Raw genomic sequence first — 10,955 nt, 5'->3', positions numbered from 1 at the left:
TGACCACGCGTGGAAGGATCCTTTCTGGGGCACACTTAGGAGTCAGGTCGTTGGCTAGTGGGGTACACAAATATTCAATTTTATGAGACAAGTGTTTTCCAAAATGGTTGCAAATTATCCTCCCACTAGCAATGGTCCAAAATTCTGGTGATCCACGTCCTTTCCAACACTTGATATTTGCTGTTAGCCTTTTAAATTTTTGTCAATATGGTGGCTCTAAACTTGTAGTATTTTGACTAGAACCTGCATTTCCGTGTTACTGATGAGGCTGAGCATCTTTTCATGTGCTTTTTGGCCTCACATTTCCTCTTCTGTTCACATCTTTCGTCCATTTTTAATTAGCTTGTGTGCCTTTGCCTATTGGACATTTGGTTCTTTATATGTCCTGGATACAAATCCTCTGATAGTTGCGAATATTTTCTCCCTACTTGCTGTATGTCTGTTTACTTCATTGCATCTTTTGACGAGCAGACGTTCTTTAGTACGATCAAATTGATCAATCTTACCTTTTATGGTTAGCCCTTCTCGTACCTTACAGAATTCTTCCTTCTTTGAGGTCATAAAGACATTTGCCTATATTTTGGAAGTTTAAAAGTTTTATTTTCCTTAATCTGTCTGGAACTGAGTTTTGGGTAAGGTGTAAGGTACATACCTAATTCCAATTATTACCCAAATGGACAAAAAAATGTCCAAGCGTCATTTATCCAAGTCACTGCCTTTCCCACTGATCTGCAATGCCTCTTCAGTCATATGTCAAAACACGTGTGGGTCTGTTTCTGGACTTTCTATTTTGCTTCAGTGGTCAATTTGTCCACCTGTGGGCCAACAACATGGCTTGACTTATTATAACATATTAGTAAGTCTTGATATTTGCTGGTGCAAATCCTTCGCCTTCTTCTTCAGGGTGTCTTGGCTATATTCTGGACCCTTTGCCCTCCTGTTACACACTTTAGAATCAGTCCAGGTGCATGAAGATCATGTTGGGATATTTACCAGAATTCCATTGACCCTATAGGTGATTTGGGGGAGAAGAGACATTTTTATGATACTGAGATCTCCTCATGTATTAAAATGTCTCTACATTCACTTGCTCCTCCAATCATTTTTTAAAACATTTTTTCTTCTGAAAGATCATATACTTCTTTTGTTAGATTTATTTGTAATTCATACTTTTGTTGCTATTACAAACAGGGTCATTTTTCTAAATTATAGGTTGCCCATTGCTGATGTACAGAAACTCTTTTGGGGTGTGTGGCGATTCTATATTCAATAATCTTGCTGGATTTTATTAAATATATTAATTTAGATTATTTTTACTTTTCTGCATATGCAGTCCTATTACCTGTGACTGTTTCCTTTCTTTATCCATCTCATTCCACGGCCATGTCTCGCTCTGTTGCTTATGCTCCATTGTAAGGCTGGACAGCGGTGGAAAGAACCATCATCCTCGCTTTGTCCCTGGTTTAGGGGGAATGCACCTCACACTTCACTGCTTTGTTTCAGGGGTTTGTAGGTTCCTTTATCAGATTAAGGGAGTTCCCTTCTAGTCCTAGTTTTCGAAGAGTTTGTTTTTCTCAGCATGAGTGGTGCTGGGTTTTATTAAGTGCCTTTTCTACACCTGTTGTGGGGATCATACAGGGTTCTCCTCTGTTGTCTTGATACAGTGACTTACAGTAATAGATGTTTAAGTGTTAAATCAGTTATATTCTTGGGTAAAGCCAAGCTGGTCGTGATGTCGTTGTTCTTGTTTTACATATTACTGTATTTTGGTTTGCTAAGTGTCCTGTTTAGGATGCTACGATAACTTACTTAGGCTTTGTTTATGAGTGAGGGTGGTTCATACATTTCCCCCCTCAGTCATCCTTTTCAGGTTTTGAGCTCAAGGTTAGGTGAGCCTCATACGGGAGGAGTGTTCCCTCTTTCTAGTCAGTTCTGTCCCCAACACTCCACTGAAGTTTTCAAAGTCACCAGGACCTTCCATCCTTGCTTTATTTGGTCTCATCATTTTGCCGACCTATCTTTTCTTCTCGAAGCACCGTCCCCTGTTGGGCGTCCCCTCTCTGGGTTCTCAGCCCCCCTGCTCCCCCCGTATCCCACGCTGACGGCTGAAGCTCTTCAGGTCTGGCCCAGGTTCTCTTCCCTCTCCTCTCTCCCTGGGCGACTGCTTCCACCTTCCAGGCTCCCGGCTGTGTGTTCCCAGCATAGTCCTCTTCTCTGGACCCTAATCTTTTATATCTTCTGAACACAGACATCCACCTGGACATCTTCTAGGCACTGCAAACCCAGCACAGCCAGGAGGACCTCTGGCTTTTCCCAGGCACTTCCTTCAGTCTCCCCATCTCAGCACAAACACCATCACCCAGGTGACCCACTCCGTTACACACAGGCCAGAATCCTGGGTGCGAGATGTGCTCCTTCCCTGCTCACACCCTTCACCCAACTTCCCACCAAGTCAGTTTGCGCCAAACATACCAAGTGCGTTTCCAAACGTGTCTGAACTCTTTCTGCTCCCGCTGTTACCTGCTGACCTAAGCCGCCAGAATCCACCTGGGTACCTGCACTGGCTTTAGAGCAGACGCCACTGGGTGCCTCACGAGCCACTTCCCCTTCCTGACGGGGCCCTGATTTGGGCTCGCATCTCCTTTCTCCCCACGCGGTTTCTGTGCTCTGATGGAGCCGGTGTAGCTCCCAGACCGGGGGGAGTCCCTACTGGGCTTAATCCAGGGGTGGCACGCGTTTTCTTTAAAAAGCCAGATGGTAACTAGTTCAGGCTTTTTCGGGCCACATGTGTGTCTGTCGTCTATTCCTTTCCCCAGCGCTTTATGAACGTTCAGCCTGGCCTGGGCTGTGGACGGTACAGACACAGGCCCCGGGCCGCGTCTGCCCAGCTGGGGTTTGCAGCCTCTGCTTTGACCACTTGGCGCGTTCCATCGTGCTGGAGGTCTGGGGAGGACAGAGCGTCCACGGGGCCCGATCAGGATGACCCCCCTGATCGCACGCTGAAAGAGCATCCCCCTTCGCCGGGGCACCCTCCCCGCCAAGACTTCCTCATCCTCGACGGCTCAGCCCAAAGGCCTGTCTTCACGGGAACCTTGCTGTGATTACTCCCGAGTGCGGTGAGCTGCAGGTCCTCGGACGCACACACCTCTGCACGCAGCGCCCACGCTCTTGACCCTGAGCCCTTCCACGCTGGGGCGTTGGGCGGGCCTGGGACGTGGGTGTCACGCTCTCCTTTTATGGATGAAGAAGAGGCTCCGAGCGTCCAGACGACGTCCCAGTCACACACTAACGAGGGGCAGAGCGGGTGTGAACCCCGTCCGACCCCAGCCTGTGCCCCCCACACCAGGCTGGCCCCCAGTCATCCACGCCCTGCCCCTCCCCCCCCACCGCCGGACTAGGAACAACTCCAAAGCGAGTTCATCGTCTTAACCGTGTGCTCGCCCATGCACAGGCCACACCGCCTGAGGCATTAAAAAGCCATCAGAAGGTTCTCAGTGTCCTGCCTCTGCCTGACGCGCCACCGTTCTCACTTCAGGCTGGCTTCCCTGAGACGTATACAAGGCCGGCGATGAAGACCATCCTGCCTGCCTCTGGGTTTACACACTTCAGGTCCAAGGCGCACAGAAGGGCTCCAGGGCCAGTCAGTGCCGGCCCCGGGTTCCCAGCGAAATCCCCAAGTCAGAACTCCCCCTCAGTCCTGGAGCTGGGCGTGGAGGTGGGTGCGTGTTCCCGGGCACAAATGGGGCTGCTCCGGGCCCATCTCCTGACTGGGGGCTTCACTGTGGGGTCTGGGAGACTCAGAGGAGGAGACTTGTCCCGAGCTGAGCAGAGCCCAAGCCAGAAGTCCGCTCCCAGGAGCAAATGACTGAAAGTTTAGTCGCATCTGGTTTCTGTCACTCCGGTTTCATGTTTTTCAAAAATATATGTCTCAGATAAATGTATCACAGTACACTGGTTACCACTCACTAGCAGGTGTAGCTTCCTGGCTGTTTTAGAAACCAAGGAGTCAATAACCGACTTTTAGACGATAATCTAAAGGTTCCAGTCCCCTCAAACGGACTGGGCAGCGTGAAAGAAAACAGAGCCCCACACGTTGCTGCTTCAGACACACTTTTGGTTGTACACAGGGACTACAGTGAAAGGGACTCCAAAGGAACAAGAAAAAGGTAGTCCCTCCTCGGGATTAAATGACTGACATCTACACTCCACGTGGTACCATCGCAGGCCTGAGTAAACCAGGACTGTGGCCTGGGAGCAGTCTCAGCAGGACCGGCCAGGACCGTGCCTGGCCGGCAGAGGAAGGGATGGGATCCCTTGGGTCGGGTCACCCCGTGTGGGCAGAAGGGGCAGCTCCCCAGGCCTGGAACGAGGGCCAGAGAGCCAGGCTGTGACGCCTGTCCCTGCTCGGGGCTGCACGGCTGCCACACTCCGCTGGGTTGTTGGATAAAAGAGTGGATCTGCACCTGCAAGCCTTGGGCACGTCCGTCCGTGTAAGGCCTTCCTGGGAGCCAGGGTGGGAATGTGCCCAGAGCAGCCCCTCAGCCGTCGGGCTGGGCACCTCACCCCTCCTTCCAGCCATTCCCGAACGGCCGGAGCTGCAGGCTGAAACCAGTTCACACCCCCGCTCCCGAGTGGGCGAGGTCTTCGTCCTCAGACCATTACAAGCCCTTCTGCACCATTCTGTCCCGGATGCAGTGCCTGTCGTAAGTCCTCCTTCTGCTTGTGGGCTACAGCGACGTGGTCACGCCATCTGGTTCAGCTGGAGGAAGAAGGGGAGCGGTGGATCGGTGCTGTGCGGCCAGGGCTCCCGGCAGGTGGAGTTTCACGCACTCAGGTAGATTCTATCACTCCATCCCTGGGGCAGAGAGGGGACCAGCTAGATCCCTACAGCTGAGCTTTTGGGCATCATCTTCTCCTGGACACCGAAGTGCTATTTCATTTTCACAGTTTGCACGAGTGAGGTAAACAACAGAACGGGGTCTGCGGGGCGGGGCGGGGGCTCAGGCCTCGTGCTGCCCTTTGCACTGAAGACCGTGTGGTCGCAGCTGCCAGCACCTCTGTGGAGACCCGGGGCCCCTTCTGGGCGTCCACGGGTCTGATCCTGATGGTGAACAGGGGGAAGGACGGGCTTTCCTCAGCAGGCTGCAGGATTCCGCATCAGGGACCTTAAGCTCTCAGGTACCTCCATGACCCTTCCTGTCTGGTACGTCCCACGTCTTGGCCCCGGGTGCCTGGAAATGGCTCGCACATCAGTACGAAGAGGCACGCTCTGTGAGCCGTTCCTGTGGCGCACAGGGGAATGGTCAGGGAGAAGAACGCCACGATAAACCTGTCCCTGGAGACGATGGCATCTGAGGAGGTGGAGTACAACAGCCAGGGGCAATCCCAGGCTCCTGGCCATCTCCAAAGGTGCCAAGAGGCCAGCCAGCCAGCTGGAGCAACGTGAAGGCCATGGTCACGGCGGCACTGCTCTCTCCACCGCTGCTGAGATGCACACAGCCCACCGCAACTGGAGGGCAGGCGTGTGTTTCCCTGCAGGTCACCGGGCTGGGCCAAGGCTGCTCCACCGACTCAGGGCTGGGCCCCCTGCCTTGCTTTGGCCAACAGGACATTAGTAAACACGGTTCAGAGGCTGAAAGAGCCCTGTGCGCCGAGCTTTGTGCCTTCCCTCTCGCTGCTGACCGAGCCACGGCAGCGCAAGCAGCAGCCCTGGCCACAGCCCGTGGGAGTGGCCCCTGCGAGTCCCAGCTAACATGGCCACACCCCGTTCACAGAGATGAGCCGTCCCAGCTGCTGGCCTTCTGGATCACAAGCAAAGAAACGATTACTTCAAGCCACTTAGTTCGGGGCTGGTTTGTTACACACAAATAAAGTTCTCATGCACTTCTTGTTTATTAACAAAAATAGGATGAAGCCCTAGAAGGCATCCCAGGAGTCTTTGATTTTTCCCTGTTGTCAACAAGCCCTGCTTTGGACCCTGTACTGGCATTTAGCCCTCAGGGAGGGCGCTGGGCTTGCCTGGTAGCTGGCAGGCCCCAAAGGCGGGTTTTTCCTTTCCATCAGATAGCAACCTGAAGCAGGTAACTGGCCGGCTGCAGCACTTTCCCCTGTGGTTTATTTATGCTCCAGGCCACTGGACTCTCAGGGATGCTCAATTCTGTCCGATGACTGTGGGAAGAACAGCAGTAGCTAACAAGGAGTGCTGGGCTGGGGTCTTTCCCCTCTATTTGACTTTGCTTCCCCATTTTAAACTGGAGCAAACAGGCAGCGGTCCAGAGAGACGGCCTCAGGCCCCACAGCTGAGAAGGGCGGCAGCCTCACTTGACCTTGCAGAGCAGTCTTGGGGCCCCGGTCCTGAGCAGCTGGACCCCCGGGCCTGCCCGTCACCCCTATCTGCACCCGAGTCCGCCTGGTGGACCACCAGCGCCCCAAGTGCATTCAAGAACTAGTTTTCTCTACCCAACCATTTTCTGTTCTGAGTAGAACCGCAGCCTCGAGTTGCTTATTCTGGTCTTCGATGTTGCATTTCCACAGACGCTTCTCATCCTGTGTGTAGATGTTCTCGGTGCAAGCGCTGAAGAGCCAGTGAACACAGACAGAGGAGTCTGCTTACTGCACGGCTCCACGAGGCTTTGAATGCTTGCACCGCCAAACCCACCGACCCACCACCACCGTAACCGGTCATCTGGACTCGCTTCTGCTCTCACCCAGGGCGCCCCTCGGGGCCTGGGGGCGTGACCCCACCCTCTCCTCCCAACACGCCCCGATCTGGCCCCGCACAGGCCGGACGCACCTTCGCGTCCCGCTCCCGGCGCGCCCTCCAGCGCGGGGACTGTGCGGGCCCCAGGCGGCCGGCGGGGTCTCATGGGCGGTCCCCGCCGGGTACCCCCCACCCCGCCCTATGGCTCTCTGCGCCCCGGCTCCCCGTCCCGGATCCACGTCCCCGCTCCCCGTCCCCAGCGGACCGCAGGAAGAGCCCGGCGCAGGGTGCGCGCGCGCGCCCGTGCTGCGTCGCGGCGTCGCTCCCCGGCGTGCGCGCGGCCGGCGGCGGGGGGCGAGGGGAGGGCGGAGCCGACACCGAGGGCGGAGGGTGGAGGCTGAGGCGGTGGCTGAGGCGGCGGCCGGTCTGGCCGCGCTCGGGGGCGCGCTCGGGGGCGCGCTCGGGGCCGCGCCAGGCCACGGGCAGCGCGCCGCAGCCCCGGGCGGCCGAGCGAAGCTCCGCGGACTCGCGGTCCGAGTCTCGGTGCGGCGCGGAGCGGAGCGGCCCGCGGCTGAGGTGAGGCGGGGCGGCGGGGGCGGCGGGGGCGGCGGGGGCGGCGAGGCTCTGGTACCGCGGCCCGACCACGCCGCCCAGCAGCGCGGGGCAGCGCCGGGCAGCGCCGTGGCCGCGTTTATGTAAGCGCCGCCGGGCAGGTGGTGAGGCCGCGCCGGGCGCGCGGCTCGAGCGGGACCAGTGCTGTCCGGAGGGGCTGTCCGGAGGGGCTGCGGGCCGCCTGGCGAGGGGAGGTTGCGCCCGGGACGGCCCCGCGTCTGCTCCCCGCGCATCTGCGCGGGATGCTCTGCGCCGCGGGAGAGCGAGGCTGCGCCCCGGGATGAAGCTGCGCCCCGGGGCGCGTATGGGGAGTCCGGGGATGAAGGGGAGGCTGCGCCCCGGGAGGGAACACTGCACCTCGGGATGAGGCTGCGCCCCCGGGAAGGCAGCCTGCGCTGGGGACAGTACTGTCCTCTCCCCGGGAGTGCCGCTTCTGCTCCGGATGCGCTGCGCCCTAGGGAGGGAAGGCTGCGCCCCGGCACGAGGCTGCACCCAGGACGGCCCCCCCGCCCCCGTCCCCTTCGGGAGGGCACCGTGTCCGCGCGGGATGCCCTACTCTGCGGAGAGTGCACCCCCAGGGTGAGGCTGCGCCCACTGTGAGGCTGCGCCAGCCAGGGACGGCCCCGCGTCCCTTCCCGAGGGCGCAGTGTCCGCGTGGGATGCTCTTCGCCGCGGGCGTCCCGGGGCGGGGAAGTTCCCGCGGGTGCCGGGCGTCTGGAGCGATCCGGAACAGTCTGGGGCGACTGGGGGCTCGAGGTGAATTCTGACGTGTTCAGATCTGCGGTAGGAAAATTACCGGGTAGTGAATGGGTCTGGAGGAAGGTGTCAGAGTGGGCTGTTGACGCTAAAACGGGTTGGAGTCCCAGTTGACATGCTGGGGAACCTAAAATGTGTTCTAATTCCTATTTATATGTCGGAGACCCGCAGCGCCGTGTTTGGTTCGCACTTCGTATTTTTAGCCAGCTGGTTTGCGTTGTTACTTCTGATAAGGTTACTTTCTAATAGTGGTTCGCTTTCAGCCCTCGAAGTATAAGGAAAAGTGGCTTGGTGTCAGACTTTCTTCTCTACTCTTAGTGCCCTGATCAGTTGATGATCCGTAAGTTTTGAGATTAGAAATAGTTAATTAATCCTCTTTGTTCTCTCTTAAATTTACCGTATGTTTTATTCCTTTGAAAGGTGCCACCTAGAGCTGCATTTTCCGAAACACTGGGTTGTGTTAAGAGCAGTCCTGGGCAGTGTCTTTTGATTGCCATCTTTTCTTTGAGGCTGGGATTCTTTTACCTTTTTGCTGAGGGTTTCCCTGAGGGGAAAGGGAGAAGGAAAATGCAGAGGTTGGCTGGTACCCTTCCTCCTGGGTGTGGGAGTTAGCTGCCCTCCTTGCAGGGTCCCTCCAGGAACAGGGTCCCCTCCGCAGGGTCACCCACAGCAGGGCTCATAAGTATCGCTGAGACTCACTGAGCTGTCTGGCGATCCTGCCCTGCCCAGGTGACGGCAGGGACACACACTCGGGCTCTGCAAGGAAAGCATTGTCTGTGAACAGTGCCCCGTTTGATGTCTGAAGGTTCCTGGGACTGAATATATCCAGCTACACCTTCAACAAAATTTGAAGCTGTAGTTGGAAGGGGGAAAAAAAAAGAGGCCTTTCTGCAGGGGGCAGTGGTGGAAAGAAAATTGGTCCAGCTCTGAGAAATTGATGACACATGTATCTCGAGATGCAGCGTGCTCATGAGGTCAGTCCTGGGAGGTGAAGAAAGGATAATTAGCGAATAACAGCTTCCACAAAAAACTTCTTGGCTTGAAGGCTACTTGAGTCCTCTGTGAATTTACATGTCTTAAAAGCATTTCAACTGCTTTTAGATTGGAATAAGAAAATTTTTTAAATTTATATTTGTCTGGTGAATGCACAAAGCAAACGAATTCATTTGGCAAAAGTACTTAATCCATGTCATGCTGTGCTGGGCCCTCCCTGCTTTTGGCTCCTGGGATACAGTGCTGGACAAATTAGGCAGAGTTCAAAGAAGTTCAAAAGCTGGCAGTGTGTTTCATTAAACACTGTTACAGCATTACATTTTAAAAATAAAATTTAAAAACGTGTACCACTGAAATTTTTATTGATAGATTTGAAAGTATAAGCGTGCACACTGTACACTCAAAAGGTACAAACGCATAAGAAAACCTCGTGTCACTCCATCCCTAGCTGATCAGTTCCCTGTAACTGCTGTGACCAGCTGACTGTGTATTGTCCCAGCAGTAGTCAAAATATATACACTGTTATATATGTGTTAGTATAGTTTTAAATATTTGCTGTAAGAAACAGTGCTGCAGTGAATATTTTTTTCTACATGGGTGCAAGCAAAACCCACTAATCATTTTTTATTACTCATCAGAATTCATTAGCTGTAAGCTTTATTTAAGTGCTGGGTTTTATTCTCTTGAATGCTCTGATGAGCTATGTAAGTACTTAGTACCAAGGAATTTATTTAAATAGGTGGGAGATAGTTAGAAAGTACATTTTGGAGATGAAGAGGTGAAGTTATACATTTACCAGCCTATAAAAAACTTGTTTAAGAAGAATTGTCAGGGGAATTCCCTGGTGGTCCAGTGGTTGGGACTTGATGCTTTCACTACTGGGGCCCTGGGTTCGATCCCTGGTTCGGGAACTAAGATCCTATAAGCTGCGTGGTGCGCCAAAAAAAAAAAAAAAAAAAAAAAGAGTCAATCTTGGTATGAAACTGAAGAGCTTCGAGAGGTCCAGTTTTTTTGGAAAACTTGATCTTTTTGTGTCAATTTTCTAAACCACAGATTTCCAACCTACAATCTGGTGTGATAGAAATGCTGCTGTTTCAAAACAAAACAAAACAAAAAACAGCTTTTAGAAAGTATGTTCATAATACGTGAGGTAGGAAAGGCAAACGGGGAGACTTGCGTTTAAAGATTGTACGTTAGAGTCATTTCGATGTCCTTGTCCCTCGAGTGCCTTTCTTGGGAGTTACGCTTCGTTTGGAGTGTGGACCGAGGTATTCACCTGGCCTTGCTGCCGTGCTTGACAACAGTTGGTCCCAGGCCATTAGGACCAAATTATCACAGTTTTTTGGTGGTCCCATTAGTACTGCCGGCTGCTCTCCTCCTGTATGTGTGTACAGCGTTCTAGGAGTGTGCCAAAAAACGACTTTGTTTTTCAGTGTGTCTTTGTGGTGGATTTAAAATGTGAAGACGGGGCAGAGACTGGGGGGGGGAAGCAGCTCGGAGGGGCCCGGTATTTTTATGGGAAGTGCAGTGACACTGCTTGCATCTAGGGCAGACTTGTTTCGCTCATGTGGTCGCCCCACAGGTATTGGTATTTGCCATGTGCCAGGTACTGTTCTAGGTGCTGGAGGCGGGAGTGAACACAGCCAGGGTAGTTCCTACCCTCTGGGGGTTCACATTATGGGGGAGATGAGGATCATAAACCCCAGCTAAAGTCCTAAGTGCTGGCCAGAGAAAACCATAATTTGAAAAGATACATGTACCCCAGTGTCCATCGACAGATGAATGGATAAAGAAGATGTGGTACATATGCACAATGGAATACCACTCAGCCATAAAAAGAATGAAATAATGCCATTTGCGGCAACAGGGATGGACCTAGAGGTTATCACACTAA

General features: G+C 53.8%; 1 protein-coding gene across 5 annotated transcripts in view; it reads left to right on the top strand.

Moving 5' to 3' along the window:
* The first annotated feature begins 7,152 nt into the window (after positions 1–7,152).
* The window catches only part of ADARB1 (adenosine deaminase RNA specific B1), a 114,841-nt gene continuing 111,038 nt past the window's right edge, over positions 7,153–10,955 (top strand). For all 5 annotated transcript variants that reach the window (XM_060297695.1, XM_030835612.2, XM_030835609.2 and 2 more), the window contains exon 1: positions 7,153–7,276. The gene's annotated coding sequence lies outside the window, so the exon portion shown is untranslated. The remainder of the gene's footprint in view (positions 7,277–10,955) is intronic.

Source organism: Globicephala melas, chromosome 4 (assembly GCF_963455315.2).
Source record: "Globicephala melas chromosome 4, mGloMel1.2, whole genome shotgun sequence".
NCBI lineage: Eukaryota > Metazoa > Chordata > Mammalia > Artiodactyla > Delphinidae > Globicephala > Globicephala melas.
The sequence above is the reverse complement of the archived record's forward strand: the minus strand, read 5'-3'. Positions and strand labels throughout refer to the sequence as shown.